Genomic DNA, 6,118 nt, shown 5'->3' with positions numbered 1-6,118 from the left:
TTGCTTTTTGTGGTGTACAATGATTTAGACTTCAATATAGGGTGCATGATTAAGAAGTTTGCAGGTGATACAAAAACTGTCTGTGTGTTTGATAGTGAGGAAGGAAGCTGTAGACTGCAGGAAGATATCAATGGACTGGTCAGGTGGGCAGGAAAGTGGCGAATGGAATTCAATCCAGAGAAGTGTGAGGTAATGCACTTGGGGAGGGCTAACAAGGCAAGGGAATACACAATAAATGGTGGGATACTGAGAAGTGTAGAGGAACAGACAGACCTTGGAGTGCATGTCCACAGATCCCAGAGGGTAGCAGGACAGGCAGATAAGGTGGTTAGTAAGGTATACGGGATACTTTCCTTTATTAGCTGAGGCATAGAATATAAGAGCAGGGAGGTTATGCTTGAAATGTATAAAACACTAGTTAGGCTATAGCTAGACTACCGTGTACCATTCTGGTCACCACATTACAGGAAAGATGTGATTGCACTAGAGAGGGTACAGAGGAGATTTACGAGGATGTTGCCAGGACTGGAGAATTTTAGCTATGAGGAAAGATTGGATAGGCTGGGGTTGTTTCTTTGGAAAAGAAGAGGTTGAGGGAAGACTTGATTGAGGTGTATAAAATTATGAGGGTCCTAGATAGAGTGGATAGGAAGGACCTAGCAGAGATATCAATAACCAGGGGGCTTAGATTTAAAGTAATTGGTAGAAGGATTAGAGGGGAGTTGAGGAGAAATGTTTTCACCCAGAGGGTGGTGGGGGTCTGGAACTCACTGCCTGACAGGGTGGTAGAGGTAGAAAAGCTCATCACATTTAAAAGGTACAGGAAACTCTTTTAACCGGCACCTAAATATCCGGAAATCTCTCTTAACCGGCAAAATTCAGGAGTAGGTTCAGGTAAGTTTTACTGTATATTAGTGGCTGTGTAACCGGGGTTCCTGGATCTGTGGCCGTGTAACCGGGGTTCCTGCACCTGTGGCTGTGCAACAGGGACTCCTGGATCTGTGGCCGTGTAACCGGGACTCCTGCACAAGTGCTGTGTAACCGGGGCTCCTGCACCTGTGGCTGTGTACGGGGCTCTCGTACCTTGGTAAGTATACCTCTCTGTAATCCGGACTTTTTGATCAACCGGCACCACGCCGGTCCCATCGCTGCCAAATTAAAAAAAGAGTTTCCTGTACTTGGATTTCCACTTGAAGTGCCGTGACCTACAGGGCTACAGGCCAAGAGCTGGAAAGTGGTATTAGGCTGGATAGCTCTTTTTTGGCCGGCACAAACATGATGGGTGGAGTGGCCTCCTTCTGTGCCGTAAATTTCTATGATTCTATGATTCTACCTTCCTTTCCTGCACATCCACCACAGCACCAAGAAGGCAGGGTCGGGGGTGGGTTGGTGGGTGGAGCTGGGGGGACACAATCTGGAGGATGAGCGAGAGGAGGCAGATGATTAGGAGAAGGAGAAGAAGAGACACAATTTCTTCCTTGTTGACTATGAGGATGATGAAGGTGAGGGGGAGGATGATGAAGAGTGAGCCAAAGTCAAGATGAAGCCACTTTGAGTCCCTGGACCAAAATCCTGCTCCATGTTCTTCTACCATAACCCCCTCGATTGCACTCCTCGCGTCACTTGATTTTTCATTCCCTTGCACCAGCTTAGATACTTTCACCTGGGGGGAATTAAATAGTATTAGTGAGGATGAGGTCAGATTAGTGAGGAATAAGGTCAAAGAATGGGGAGTCAGGGGATAAGTATCAGAATGGATAACTAGCTGGCTTCAAGACAGAAAGCAGAGAGTAGGGGTAAAGGGTAGATATTCAGAGTGGCAGAAGATGGGAAGTGGTGTTCCACAAGGATCACAGTGCTGGGACCACTGTTGTTCACAATTTATATTAATGATTTAGACTTTGGAATCAAAAACACAATTTCTAAATTTGAGGATGACACCAAATTCCCCCAATACTGAGAAGGACTGCAACAAATTACAGGAAGACATTAATAAACTTGCAGAATGGGCATATAATTGGCAAATGAAGTTCAACACAGATAAATGTGAGGTATTACATTTTGGTAGGAAGAATAGGGAGGTCACTTATTACTTGGAGAGTGTGAGACTGGGTAGGGTAGGGGAACAAAGGAATCTCGGAGTACAAATATAAAGTAGCTTCACAAGTTAACAAGGCCATAAAAAAGCAAACCAAGCACTAGGGTTTATTTCTAGAGGGATAGAATTGAAAAGTGGGGAAGTTATGCTAAACTTGTACTGAACCTTGGTTAGACCACACTTGGAGTACTGCGTACAATTCAGGTCGCCATATTATATAAAGGATATAGAGGCACTGGAGAGGGTGCAGAGAAGGTTTACAAGGATGATACCAAAAATGCAAGGGTATGCCCATCAGGAAAGGATGAACAGGCTGGGTCTCTTCTCTTGAAAAGTGAAGGCTGATGGGTGATCTAATAGAAGCCTTTAAAATTATGCAAGGTTTTGATAGCATAGATACAGAGAGAGTGTTTCCACTTGTGGGGAAGTGCAAAACTGGGGGCCATCAATATAAGATAGTCACCAAGAAATCAAACAGGGAATTCGGAAGAAACTTCTTTACCCAGAGAATGGTGAGAATGTGGAACTCGCTACCACAGGGAGCGGCTGAAGCGAATAGTATAGATGCATTTAAGGGGAGGTTTGATAAGCATATGAGGGAGAAGGGAATAGAGGGTTATGCTGATACAGTTAGATGGGGAAAGACGGGAGGAGGCTCGAGTAGAGCATAAACACCGGCATGGACTGGTTGGGCCGAATGGCCTGTTTCTGTGCTGTATAACCTATGTAATTATATGTAAAGGATGTGGCACTAGGTGATTCACAGACCATGAGGGAGCTGGAAGAGTGGAGAGTGGATGAGAATGTGACAGCTTCCTAGAGGAGGCTAAGGAAAAGGCTACCCATAGCTTCAGGATTGTGGGATCCAGAAATGGGTACTTGCCCGAAAAGAAGGATGTTCGAGGAACAGCACATCTACGTGCAGGCTCTGAGGTCCAGCTCTGAGGATGTGCAGCAACTGACAGCTGTGACAACAGCCCTAATTTTTGGCAATATCAGGGATTTTTTTTTCCCATTGCAGACATCAATGGAGCATACGGCAGTTTAATTGGAATCTGCAGCAGGCTCCTGCTTAAGAAGTGGCCGAGGACAAGTTGGTGTCTCCACCTCCATAGAAACACAGACTGCAGCTCTGGTGGCAGTTGGAACTGAATAGACAGCAACCTATGTGCCGGCTTCCAAACCATGGGAGCTGAGATGCATGCTGCTGTGTCTCAGGGCTCTCAGAATCTGATGGCTGCGATTAGACTAGTGGGGATGGATCCAGGGATTTGTGGAATGGTGACGGCTGCAACAGACATGCCTGAAGTTTCCCTTTCTCAGGACAGCAGCGCATGCCAGCTGGCCTCCCCCCTCAGATCATCATGCAAGTGGCACATAGGATGCAACACCAGGCTGTCCAGACACAAGCTCCAGAGATGCATCCAGCAGCAGCTCACTCCCAGCAGCAAAAACACAAGAGAGGAGGACCACCTGAATCCCATGAGCCTTTTGTCGTACAGAAGCACCCAACCACCTTTTGTGATACCTGCCCTCAGGTTGTACCTAGATGAAGCAATAGAATAGGAGAAAGAAATGCATGTTTAGTTACTATGGGGAAGTACAGCTTAAGAAAAGAATAGTTCTGACGAAGGGTCATTGACCTGAAACGTTAACTCTGTTTCTCTCTCCACAGATGCTGCCTGACCTGCTGAGTATTTCCAGCATTTTCTGTTTTTATTTCAGATTTCCAGCATCAGCAGTATTTTGCTTTTGTAAGAAAAGAATAGGTTGGTTTGTGTTCACTTTGGAGTTCATTGTATTAAAACAGAATCTGCACTTTTATCATGCTCCATCTTCGTGGAAATTAGAGTCATACAGCAAAGACTGCACTTATGTTGTGGTAGTCTATTTATCGGGTGATTATTATTGGCATGGTTGTGTAGGGGGAAAAAGATCTGATGTGTTGGCATGTTCCAGGATGGATACGGGATTGAAGGACTGGTGCTTTATTTGAAGGTGGGGTAGGAATTGAGACAGTGGTGACAAAAGTACAGTGTTAAACAGAAGGGCAGACAACAGTGATCAGTTGTGTTCTAATGCTCCTTTCAGCAGTCACTGAGGAGTCCTCTAGCAATGATCATCATGATGTACTTCTGCCTCCAAAGCATCTAATGAGAGTGAGGATCTTAAAGTAATTAATATTAGTAAAGAAAAAGTACTGAAGAAATTAATTTTTTGAGGATGTAACTAGCAGGGTAGATAAATGGGAACCAGTGGATGTAATATATTTGGATTTCCAAAGGGCATTCGATAAGGTGCCACATAAAAGGTTGCTATGCAAGGTAATGGTTCATGGGGTTGAGGATAATATATTAGCATGGAGAGAGGATTGGTTAATGGACAGTAAACAGAGAGTAGGGATAAATGGGTCATTTTCCAGTTAGCAGGCTGAAACTAGTGGGGTGCCGCAAGGATTAGTGCTTGCGCCTCAGCTATTTACAATCTAGATTAATGACTTAGATGAAGGGACCAAGTGTAATGTATCCAAGTTTGCTGACGATACAAAGCTAGGTGAGAAAGTAAGCTGTGAGGAGGACACAAAGAGCCTTCAAAGGGGAATAGACAGGTTAAGTGATTGGGCAATAAGGTGGCAGATGGAGTTTAATGGGGGGAAATGTGAGGCTATTCACTTTGATAGGAAGAATAGAAAAACAGAATTTTTTTAAATGGTGAGAAATTATTAAATGCTGGTGTTCAGAGAGATTTAGGTGTCCTCATACAGGAAACACAGAAAGTTAGCATGCAGGTACAGCAAGCAATTGTTGGCCTTTATTGCAAGGGGATTGGAGTACAAGTGTAAGGAAGTCTTACTACAATTGTACAGAGCTTTGGTGATCCACACCTGGAGTACTGTGCATAGTTTTGGTCTTATCTGAGGAAGGACATACTTGCCTTAGAGGCGGTGCAACAAAAGGTTCAATAGATTGATTCCTAGGATGAGATGGTTGTCCTATGAGGAAAGATTGAGTAGATTGGGCCTATACTCTCTGGAGTTTAGAAGAATGAGAGATGATCTCATTGAAATGTAAGATTTTGAAGGGAATTGACAGGGTCGATGCTGAGAGGTTGTTTCCCCTGGCTAGAGAGTCTAGAACTAGGGGTCAGAGTCTCAGAATAAAGGGTCGGCCATTTAAGACTGAAATGAGGAGGAATTTCTTCGCTCAGAGGGTTATGAATCTTTGGAATTCTCTACCCCAAAAGGCTGTGGATGCTGAGTCATTGAGTATATTCAAGGCTGAGATAGATATATTTTTGGACTCTAGGGGAATCAAGGGATATGGGGATCGGGCGGGAAAGTGGAGTTGAGGTCAAAGATCAGCCATGATCTTATTGAATAGCAGAGCAGATCCGAAGGGCCATATGTCCTACTCCTGCTCCTATTTCTTATGTTATGGCCAGCTCTGCAGGAATGTCCAAATCCAGGCTTTTCTGTACGGCAAAGTTTTGCAAAGCATAGCAGTTTAGAACTATGTGCGACTTGGGCTAGAGCATTACACAGAGCTCTCCCTCAACCCTTCAAAGCAGCACAAGAGCCTCTTTAGGTCCTCTTGATGACAACTCAGGTTAAGCCTTGGGCCTTGCTGTAGCTCTACTCTGCTGATGTTTGGGCAACCCTTAATGGGGTCAATATCCATGGGAGCAGGCAGTAGGTCTGCTCATCCACAAGCCATCCATTAACATGATTTGTTTCTTTGAAGAGGACAGGGAGGGCTGAATTCCAAAGGGTGAATTATGGTGTCACACACAATCTGTACATTCAGATTGGATGCTCTTCCTGTTGAGGAAGTTATGGGGTTGACTGTAGGAGCTTGCGAAGCGATGTGGATGTCATCTATTGCACCCTGAACCTTGGGAAAGCCAGCAACTCCGTAAAACTGATTGGCCCTATCTCACTACTGCCTTGGTGTGATGCCAAAGTCAATGAATTCCATAGCTCCCCTGTAAAGTGCATCAGTCACCTGATAAATGCATGCCTGT

At 44.8% G+C, this 6,118-nt stretch overlaps 1 pseudogene; it reads left to right on the top strand.

The window, feature by feature from the left end:
* The first annotated feature begins 1,487 nt into the window (after window positions 1-1,487).
* Window positions 1,488-3,720, top strand: LOC147122807 (uncharacterized; annotated as a pseudogene).
* The last annotated feature ends 2,398 nt before the right edge of the window (window positions 3,721-6,118 follow it).

Source organism: Somniosus microcephalus, chromosome 2 (assembly GCF_052327205.1).
Source record: "Somniosus microcephalus isolate GS21.2 chromosome 2, FLI_Smic_1.0, whole genome shotgun sequence".
Classification (NCBI taxonomy): Eukaryota; Metazoa; Chordata; class Chondrichthyes; order Squaliformes; family Somniosidae; genus Somniosus; species Somniosus microcephalus.
Note: the sequence above shows the minus strand (reverse complement) of the source record. Positions and strands in the feature narration are given on the sequence as shown.